Below are 11,490 nucleotides of genomic sequence, written 5' to 3' on the forward strand. Positions count from 1 at the left end.
CTTGAGCATAGTTTACTTGATCAGATGGGACTCCAGTCAAGAGTTGACATTCGGCGACTGCGTGTCCACTCAATCCACAAATCTCGCAGTTAGGTGCTACAGCAGCAGCGGTGGCTGATGGAGTGATGGTTAGGTTTTCGATCTTTTGAGTTAAAGCGTCTACTCTAGCGTTAACGAGGTCTATACCACTTATTTCGTACATTCCTCCTTTGGTTTGGGTTTTCTCTAGAGTGGCTCATTCTCCACCCCATTGGTAATAGTTTTGTGCCATGTTCTCTATGAGGTTGTATGCTTCATCATGAAGTTTGTCCATTAATGCTCCGCCAGCAGCGGCATCTATAGTCATTTTAGTGTTATATAGGAGACCACCATAGAAAGTATGGATGATCAGCCATGGTTCGAGTCCATGATGAGGGCATAGTCTAAGCATGTCCTTGTAACGTTCCCAAGCTTCGAAGAGTGATTCGTTATCCTTCTGGGTAAATTGATCGCGACTTTACGTGTCTATTAATTTGATGACTGCAAGTGCACAGTCGTGTCGTGTAGTTTTAAAAGATATCGAATCCACAGGGACTATGAATCGATCTACCGTTATCTAAAGTTACTATGTAAAGCTAAGGCTACTAATATTTTGATTGTTCCTAAGGGAGAGTGATTGTGAATAATAAGAAATATAATAGAAGACAGATATCAGTATGTATTTCGTTTAACTTAAGGTGATCCGAAGGTCTATTGGCTTTTGCATAATTTAATTAAAAATCTTTACTAATTCAATTGGTTAAAAATCCTCGTCTCAAACTTTCGCTCTGTTGATTTAGATTACTATCCTAATCCTAATGTACGCTTTCGCCATCCCATTAGATTTTAGAAAAGCTTTTTGGAAACAACGTAATTAATAAAATGCCTATTTTATGAAGTTGTTATCTATTTAAATCTCCTAATCTCAAACTTTCGCTCTGTTGACTCGGAACATGCTAATATCCCTAACGTACGCTTTCGCCATCCCGCTCGGGTGTAAGAACAATTTTTGAAAATAAATAAGTCCCAATTAGTTTTAATACGCTTTCGCCATCCTTAAAACTAATGTCCTATGTCTACTATCCAGTTAAAGATCTCAAACTTTCGCTCTATTGATTTTAACCTTTGACCGTCTTAAACCCTCAAACTTTCGCTCTATTGGTTTTAAGACTTACTAATTAAATTAGACATACAAACCAAAAACAAGTGATAATTAACAAAACATAATTAAGCCAATTTATTTCGGATCCCACAGTTAACTTACTTTACATACCGATGCCTTAGTAATTTAGCCAGACATATTAATACAGTTAAGCATGCATGAATTAATTTGGCTTATAATAAAAGGCATGTTAATTGGCATATAATATATCATGCAAATAAATATATAAATAAATAAAGGCGGTAAATATTAAACCTGAATTAAATAAATTGCAATTGAATCTTCGAGTACTGAACTTCCACCACAGGTTGGCTGGATCGTTCTTCAGAATTTAAATGGACGGAAAATAAAACAAGGAAAATAAAAGCGATAAATCTAACGTAAGGCTAGATTTATAAAAGGTTCACAACAATTTCCAGTGTAGAAATCGTTGTGAGAAAATAACTGTTTGAATTGAAAGAAGGCAGAAAATATAAAGCACGGTACAATTTTGGCAGCACTTTGTTAGCAGGAAATCGGACATTTAGAACTGAGGTAGCAGGTTCTATTTATAGGGGAGGTTTTGCTGTGACGTTGCGTGAAAATAGGGAGCTTTTCAAACTGGGCTTGGAGACGTGCGTCTCCGCTTCTTCAGGAAGTGCCCTTGAATGACTTGAGACGTGCGTCTCAAGTGGAGAAAAAGTAGGGGACTGGAGACGTGCGTCTCCCTTTTGCTGACGTGGCCAATGAGACGTTGGAGACGTGCGTCTCCACTTGCTTGTGTGGTTTGGGCCACGCACATTTGATTCTCAGTGGGCTGGCTTGTTTCTTTTGGGCCTTAGGATCTTCTTTAGTACATTTGGGCCTTATTTGTTCCTCTTTTTCACTTCAGCACCCATTTATCATATTTTAGGCCTAAATAGTGGTCGTTTTAGCTCCATTTCCTCTCCTTTTCATAAATAGTCGTAATAAGAGTGTAAAACCTGAAACAAAGCAAAAACTCGCGTAATATCATAATAAATCAACATAATAAACGGAAAATGCTATAAATATCTACGGATTTCAAGCTAAATATACGATATAAAATCGTGTTATCATAAATCCGTTGATTTGACCTCTTAACATAGCAGTTTTGCTAGGCGAAAAGTATCTCGCTAAGAATACTCTCTTCAATTCATCCCATGTAGTTGTGGAATTATAAGGCAGGGATTGAAGCCACGCTCTTGCTCTATCTCTCAAGGAGAAAGGAAAGAGACGTAATCGAATAGCTTCGGAACAAACGTTGTTAGCTTTGACAGTGTCGGCGTATTGCACGAACACAGATAAATGGAGGTTGGGGTCGTCTGCAGGGCTTCCAGAGAATTGATTCTGTTGAACAGCTTGGACCAACGAAGGTTTCAGTTCGAAATTGTTTGCCTCAATCGCATGTGGTGCGATACTTGAGTGCGGTTCAGCGCGTGAAGGAGCGGCATAGTCTCTAAGAGGACGAATAGCAGCCATCTCTAACTTCGGGATAGTTTGATTGATTTGATTAGTAAAGGTCAATTCCTGATTAATCGGAATTGGTGCTACTTCGGGAAGATTGCGAGCTCGACGTTTGACGTTAATGAAACGTTCGATCTCGTTAATTCGTTGTATTAAATCTCCTCCTTGTGAACGAGTATTTGGCATACAATCGTTCAAAAAGAAAGAAAGAATTGCCCTAGTCTCTACGGTGTAATAGTGAGTTACGATATCGACTTAAATAGTCCCCGGCAACGGCGCCAAAAACTTGATCGCGACTTTACGTGTCTTTACGCTTTCGCCTTCCCATTAGATATTAGAAAAGCTTTTTGGAAACAACGTAATTAATAAAATGCCTGTTTTATGAAGTTGTTATCTATTTAAATCTCCTAATCTCAAACTTTCGCTCTGTTGACTCAGAACATGCTAATATCCCTAACGTACGCTTTCGCCATCCCGCTCGGGTGTAAAAATAATTTTTGAAAATAAATAAGTTTCTAATTAGTTTTAATACGCTTTCGCCATCCTTAAAACTAATGTCTTATGTCTAATATCCAGTTAAAGATCTCAAACTTTTGCTCTATTGATTTTAACCTTTGACCGTCTTAAACCCTCAAACTTTCGCTCTATTGGTTTTAATACTTACTAATTAAATTAGACATACAAACCAAAAACAAGTGATAATTAACAAAATATAATTAAGCCAATTTATTTCGGATCCCACAGTTAACTTACTTTACATACCGATACCTTAGTAAATTAGCCAGACATATTAATACGGTTAAGCATGCATAAATTAATTTGGCTTATAATAAAAGGCATGTTAATAGGCATATAATATATCATGCAATAACTATATAAATAAAGGCGGTAAATATTAAACCTGAATTAAATAAATTGCAATTGAATCTTCGAGTACTGAACTTCCACCACAGGTTGGCTGGATCGTTCTTCGGAATTTAAACGGACGGAAATTAAAACAAGGAAATAAAAGCGATAAATCTAACGTAAGGCTAGATTTATAAAAGGTTCACAACAATTTCCAGTGTAGAATTCGTTGTGAGAAAAATAGACTATTTGAATGAAAGCAAGAAGAAAATATAAAGCACGGTACAATTTCGGCAGCACTTCGTTAGCAGGAAATCGGACATTGAGAACTGAGGTGACTGCTTCTATTTGAAGGATAGAAAAACACTTAGAAAGGGGGGGGGGGGTTTGAATAAGTGTAGCTTTAAAAACTTGACTGATAAAAATGAATTGCACAGTTATTTTTATCCTGGTTCGTTGTTAACTAAACTACTCCAGTCCACCCCCGCAGAGATGATTTACCTCAACTGAGGATTTAATCCACTAATCACACGGATTACAATGGTTCTCCACTTAGTCCGCGACTAAGTCTTCTAGAGTATCCTGATCACAACCTGATCACTCCAGGAACAAATGCTTAGACACAAGCTAAGACTTTCTTAGAGTATCCTGACCACCACGTGATCACTCTAATTACAACTGCTTAGACACAAGCTAAGACTTCCTAGAGTATTCTGATCCACACGATCACTCTAGTTCCTTACAACTTAATGTAATCAATTCTAAGAGTATTACAATTGCTTCTTAAAAGCTATAATCACAAACTGTGATATTTCTCTTAACGTTTAAGCTTAATCTCACTAATATATTACAACAGCAATGTAGTGAGCTTTGATGAAGATGAAGATTCTGAGCTTTGAATAGAACAGAGTTTCAGCAAGTTAATATGAGTTGTTTTGTTCCAGAATCGTTAACCTTGCTTCTCATCAGAACTTCATATATATAGGCGTTGAAGAAGATGACCGTTGAGTGCATTTAATGCTTTGCGTGTTCCGTACAGCATCGCATTTAATGTTATACGCTTTTGTCAACTACCTCGAGCCTTGTTCACGCTGTGTCTACTGACGTTGCCTTTAATAGCTTCTAACGTTCCTTTTGTCAGTCAGCGTAGCCTGCCACTTGTACTTCCTTCTGATCTGATGTTTGTGAATACAACGTTTGAATATCATCAGAGTCAAACAGCTTGGTGCAAAGCATCTTCTGATCTTCTGACCTTGAAGTGCTTCTGAGCGTGATACCATGAGAACTTCAGTGCTTCAGCTTCTGATCTCATGTTCTTCTGATGCTTCCATAGACCCATGTTCTGATTCTGCTTCGACCATCTTCTGATGTCTTGCCAGACCATGTTCTGATGTTGCATGCTGAACCTTCTGAGACAAAGCTTCTGAGCGCTGAATTATGCATACTCTTTATATATTTCCTGAAAAGGAAATTGCATTTGATTAGAGTACCATATTGTCTTAAGCAAAATTCATAATATTGTTATCATCAAAACTAAGATAATTGATCAGAACAAATCTTGTTCTAACAATCTCCCCCTTTTTGATGATGACAAAAACATATATAAATGATATGAATTTGCGATCAGAAAGAGCAGACGGCAAAAGACAAATTACACAGCTATAGCATAAGCATGTGAATATGTCTCCCCCTGAGATTAACAATCTCCCCCTGAGATAAATAATCTCCCCCTGAAATAAATACTCGAAGAACTTTAATAAAAGACTTCCCTGATTATTTCGGTAGAGACGATCACATAAGCTTCTGTCTTCCGAGAATTCATAGCTTCTGACTTCTGCTTCCATTGGACAGCTTCAGAACTTGAATTTCTTTAGATCCCTAGAACACTCATAGCTTCTGATTCCTGCTTTCATTTAGGACAGCTTCAGAACTTGAATTTCTTTGATCTTCAGAACATTCACAACTTCTGATTCCTGCTTCCATCTAGGACAGCTTCAGAACTTGAATTTCTTTGATCTTCAGAACATTCACAGCTTCTGATTTCTGCTTCCCTCGGATAGCTTCAGAGCTTTGAATTTCTACCAACATCACTTCATGCTAGATTTGTATCAGAACATTGTTGAATGTACCAGAGCATCATCAGAGCATCTCTACATCCTAAAATGTTACAGAACAAAAACTAAACGACAAAAGTCAGCATGAACGAGTCAGAACATAAAATGTATATTAGAACACATGATATGTATCAGAGCCATATAGGCTAAAATAATGTATCAGAGCAAATAGAATTTTGTCAAAGCAAATAGACAAATTTTGGATCAAATTCTATTATCAGTGCTTCTGATTCTGAAGCTTGACAACACTCAGCTTGCTTCAGTTTCCATAAGCTTATTCTTTTTACAGAATAACGCTTCTTATGGTTTTGCTTTGAAGATTCTCTTCACTTCTTTATACCTGCAAAACACTTAAACCATATAGAACTTGCAGTTCTTGTTAGTAAAAGCAACTAATTAAATCAAATCATTTATCACATATTTCTCCCCCTTTTTGTCATATCATCAAAAAACAAAAAAGATTCAGATACAAACAAAAAGAAACACACGGAGGAAAAAGGATGATTTCATTGAAGTTCAAACAACAGGTACAGAAGTACACGCAGAGAAGGAAGACAAGATGCACAAAAACAGATGCAGCAAAAAGAAAGAAACAACACAGACTCAATCTAAGATGGCCCTAGCCTTGACAGGATCTTGGCCAGCATCTCTTGAACCTCATTGTTGTGTCCATCTTGCCTCACCATGAAAGTTCTAAACTCAGCATTGAGTGAACTTTGCTCATCCTGTCTCTTCTGAATTTCTTCCAGAGTCCTTGCAAGACGAGAAGATTTATCAGAAGAGGTTTCACCGCTTTCAACCACAGGAATAGCAACTTGATCTGTAGCTTCCATGGATAGATCATTTGCAGGGATTTCCTCAACAGGATCTGATTCAGCAACATGATCTTCTACATCTGATTCTTGCATAGAAGCATCTCCATATTCTGCAGCAGGAATTTCCGAGTCTCCATTCTCAAGTGCCTGAAGAATGGCAGCTAGATTCCTGGGAGCAGAAGGACCTTCAACTTCTGGTGGGTCAACAACTTCCGGAATGACCAAGCTTGGGTCTTTCTTAGAAGGGTTTTCCCTCAGATAGTTAAAGAGAGTCTTGAAGTCTCCGAGCAGAACAGGATAAACAGGAATAAAGATAACAATATCCCTGCATGGATTTGCTTCCATTTCAGCAGCCAGTCTTAATTGTTCCATCTCATCCACAAAGGGTTTCTCCTCAGCTGCAACACAATTTCTGAGAGGATGGTAGTATATACCATTATCATCCTCCAGAAGGTAACCAGGGTAACCAGGAGCAGCAACCACTAGTCTTTTCTGTACTCCCATTGCTTCTACTTGAAAATCCTTGCGAAATCTTCTCCAGAGATTTCTTGTAGAAACATCATCCAGACCATTTAGAAATGCATCCTTCAGAAGGTCTAGACTGCTAATCACCTCATGTCTGAAAAGTTCCAGGTAGGTATAGGGTTCAGGTTCAGGCGGATTGAAGGTGAATTTGTAGTCAGGGTAGAGAAGACAGTAAGGTTTGGATTTTCTGGTAGGTAAGGGATGGGATATAGAAGGTGGAGGTGCGGTGGATGAGGAAGAAGGGATATCTGAGAGAATGATTGATGAAGATGGAATATCAGAGATGATAGATTGAGAAGAGGATGGAGTATTTGTAAAGGGAATAGGTGAGAAAGATTTATCAGAAGGAGTTGGGGGAAGAATACTTAAAGGTGTGGGGTTTAAAATAGGAGAGGAGAAGGATGATAGAGAAGGATTTGGTAAGGTGAAGTTTATTTTTGGTTCAGATGGAGGTGATTGGAAAGATGGTTTAGGGACAGAAGGAGGTGGAGTAAAAACCTGCCTGGAGGTTTGTACAGAAGAAGAAGATCTGGTTCTGCGAAAGGAATCTCTGATCCTTTTATCTCTTCGTTCTTCAGAGTTCACCTTGTCAGGATCATAGGTGACTCTCAACTTCTTGGCTTTCTTACCCTCATCTTCTTGGGCTTTTCTTTTTAGCCTAGCCTTTAGTTCCTTTTGATCCTTCTTCAGAAGATCAGCCTTGGACGGAAGTATTCTGCCACGGATCCAAGCAGGATCAATATCTGATTGCTTCCTAACACAATCTTCCAGGTAAAGCTTGACAGCCTGATGCAGTTCTTCTTGAAACAAGGGGGCAAAACCTTCAACAGCAACTCTTCTTGAGAGAATGTCAGGAAAGCTTGAGCACACGGAAGGTACATTTTGAATGAGTTCTAATCTGAACAAATCCACACCATTGAAAATGGGACCTTGAACTACTCCAAGCAAATGGGATGCATTGAGTTTTCTGATGGAGTCCAGCACTTTGCTTTCAATCAGAATGTCTGAAATCATTCTTCCAAAAGGAATAGTCGTTCTTGAAATATGAGGGTACTTCGCCCTTTCGTCTTCTCTTGACTCAAAGATAGAAGTCTTCAGATTCTCAAACAAAATATGGGAGATGTTGATTTCAGTCTTTTTGCCAATGCAGAAAAGAGTATACTTGTGATCCGGACTGATGTAGGAGGAGGAGAGCATCCTCTTTCTATGGTGAAGGGAACCCAGAATAATCTCAGCCCATACTTTATAAAACGGCCTTAAGGTGCCTGTGTTATTAGAGTCAATTCCAAAAGTCTGAGAGATTTGTTGTTCAACTTTAGACCAATCAACTGATGCATGTCGAAAACCAGTCCAGCCTTCTTCATCATTCAGATTGTACAGCTTCCTGATGAGCTTTTCAGTGATAACCACTTCATGCCCTAGCACGAATGAAATGATGGCAGTTGGGGTAACCGTTGCATGTACCCAGAAATCCTTCACAAGTTCAGGATAAATTGGACCAACCAATCTATCAAGATACTTGGACCATCCTTGCTCAAAGATTCTTGCATCACACTTAAAGCCATTTGCTTTTAGGTTGTTGATGTCCACAGCAGATTCACATAGAACTTCCAGTTCTTTCGTGGGTATTAAGCATGTTTTCAATGGAGCATACTCATATTTGCTTAGAAGGATCTGTGTAGAGGTGAGCTTTTCTTTTGAGTTCGATGAACAAGAAGATGAGTTCGTGATGATTATGCTTTGAGATCAAATCAAAAACTAGGGTTTAAAAAAAATGCACATAGCAGAGTACCATATTTCCTGAAAAGGAAATTGCATTTGATTAGAGTACCATATTGTCTTAAGCAAAATTCATAATATTGTTATCATCAAAACTAAGATAATTGATCAGAACAAATCTTGTTCTAACAATCTCCCCCTTTTTGATGATGACAAAAACATATATAAATGATATGAATTTGCGATCAGAAAGAGCAGACGGCAAAAGACAAATTACACAGCTATAGCATAAGCATGTGAATATGTCTCCCCCTGAGATTAACAATCTCCCCCTGAGATAAATAATCTCCCCCTGAAATAAATACTCGAAGAACTTTAATAAAAGACTTCCCTGATTATTTCGGTAGAGACGATCACATAAGCTTCTGTCTTCAGAGAATTCATAGCTTCTGACTTCTGCTTCCATTGGACAGCTTCAGAACTTGAATTTCTTTAGATCCCTAGAACACTCATAGCTTCTGATTCCTTAGGGTCTTCTTTAGTACATTTGGGCCTTATTTGTACCTCCTTTTCACTTCAGCACCCATTTATCATATTTTAGGACTAAATAGTGGTCGTTTTAGCTCCATTTCCTCTCCTTTTCATAAATAGTCGTAATAAGAGTGTAAAACCTGAAACAAAGCAAAAACTCGCGTAATATCATAATAAATCAACATAATAAACGGAAAATGCTATCAATATCTACGGAATTCAAGCTAAATATACGATATAAAATCGTGTTATCAAATTCCCCCAGACTTGAACCTTTGCTTGTCCTCAAGCAAAATAATAAAATAAAGATAGGAGGACAGCGAAATGAAATATGCTTCCACCACGTCGTTCGGTCATACTCAGCTACATAGTGTTCTTTTTTGAAAATAATGTTGCAGATCCTAGCAATAAGCTTATAGTAGCGACACTAGACAACTCCCAGCATGCATACCAATCCGATTCATGCCATTATAGCTTGACCTTGACTCGTCATCATGTTTTACCCTTTTCATTCGCGCGCAATCACATTAAGCCCTTTATCTTGACACGCACATAGCAGAGTAGTCGGTTAGTGACTATGATCCTTCTTATGGAGTTCTGGCACAATTATGTGGTATACTCCTTAGCGCTCATTTGTAGATTGTGGGGAATCGGACAATAGTCCTTCCTACCAAGTTCAGTACCAGATGACATCTAAACCAATCAACAATGAGTTTTTAAATTCTTTGTATTTGAGATTTGTGACCGTTAGGTTAAATGATCTTGTGAGGATCACCTTACTTAGTAAGCACATTTCTTTTTAGCGGTTAAGCACATAATTATTATTATGAGGATCATACACTTATATTCATCGACTCTCTGCGTAGTTGGTATCTAAGACGGTGCCGACTGCTAGAATAAACTACTAAGGGTTACTTCAAAAATTAAAGTCGATGGTTTCGGTATAAAGGGTATTCAAATCGGTTGCGCATACTTGGGGGTTTTAGAGTGTTGGGACAATAAGGATATTGACTTGAATCTTTATCAATTTCTATGCGTTGAGTGTTTGAGTAGCTTCGTATTTCTCGAGCGTGTGGGGTTGTGCGTTTATCGTTTTGGAGTAAAAATTTTGTTATGGCTCAAGAAAATGGAAGAAATTGTTAACCAACTCATAAAAGCTAGAATCTACCTTAAGACTATTTAACCAACTCCAAGGTAAAATACTTGCACGCACTATATTGTTTTCTTTCTAAAAAAACCATGTAATTTGTCAATTTTAAATCTCAGTTGCTTCAGTGTATGTTTTTATTTCATTAAAAGTGATGTTTCCTGCATATTTTGTTTTTATTCCAAAAATAAATCACTTTTCATCTCAATTATATTTTCCAACCAATGATATATATTTTGTTTTAATAATGGAGGAGAGAGAAAAAAAGATTCACACATAATCTCCACCATTTATTTTAAAATCCAACGGTTCAGATTCATTCTCACATTCTATATATATATATATATATATATATATATATATATATATATATATATATATATATATATATATATATATATGAGGAGGGATATTCTTACTCCAGGAGTAAGTTATCAACACTTACTCCCCATCATGACCATTGATTCTTCTTAATCTAATGGTTAAAACTAATGAGTATCATTTTTCTCTCTCCACATTTAATGACTTATTAATGTTAACCATTTGATTAAAAAGAATCATTGGTCATGATGAGGAGTAAGTCTAGATAACTTACTCCTGGAGTAAGAATATCCTTCCTATATATATATATATATTATAGCTTCAGTTTCATTTGCCAAAAAACAACACACTAAAATAACACACACATAATCCTAACAAAGAGTCGTAAACAATGAGATCTCTAAACGCATTTCCTCAATACGAAGATGATATTTCTAGAGCTCTCGTTCGATATTTGCTAGAATTAAATACCTAAATCATTTCTTACATTTCTTTTTCACGAGTTTGATACGTCAAACATCACAACTCATGTTATATTAATGATATTGTTGGTATTGTCATTATTACTGTTATTGTTGTTGTTGTTGTTGTTGTTTTTTGATGTTGTTGTTGAGATCCAAAATTCTAGACTTTTAATATTAGTTGTTGATTAGATTGAGATTAAATGTTAATGTTGCTATTTATTGATGTTTTTGAGTTTATGATGTTATTTTTGTTGTTGTTTAGTTGTTCTACTTTGCAAAATTTTGAAAAATTATATGTTCTTGTTTAGTTATTGTTATTCAGTTTGAGTTTGAGATTAAGATTATATTTTTGTGACTCACTGTG

The 11,490-nt window shown here is 37.0% G+C and overlaps 1 non-coding gene across 1 annotated transcript; it reads left to right on the forward strand.

Moving 5' to 3' along the window:
* The first annotated feature begins 401 nt into the window (after positions 1-401).
* On the forward strand, positions 402-504 carry LOC131621170 (small nucleolar RNA R71). Its single transcript, XR_009289497.1, has one exon. It is a non-coding gene; the product is annotated as a small nucleolar RNA R71 (small nucleolar RNA).
* The last annotated feature ends 10,986 nt before the right edge of the window (positions 505-11,490 follow it).

The sequence above is a fragment of the Vicia villosa genome, linkage group LG7 (genome assembly GCF_029867415.1).
Source record: "Vicia villosa cultivar HV-30 ecotype Madison, WI linkage group LG7, Vvil1.0, whole genome shotgun sequence".
Lineage (NCBI taxonomy): Eukaryota > Viridiplantae > Streptophyta > Magnoliopsida > Fabales > Fabaceae > Vicia > Vicia villosa.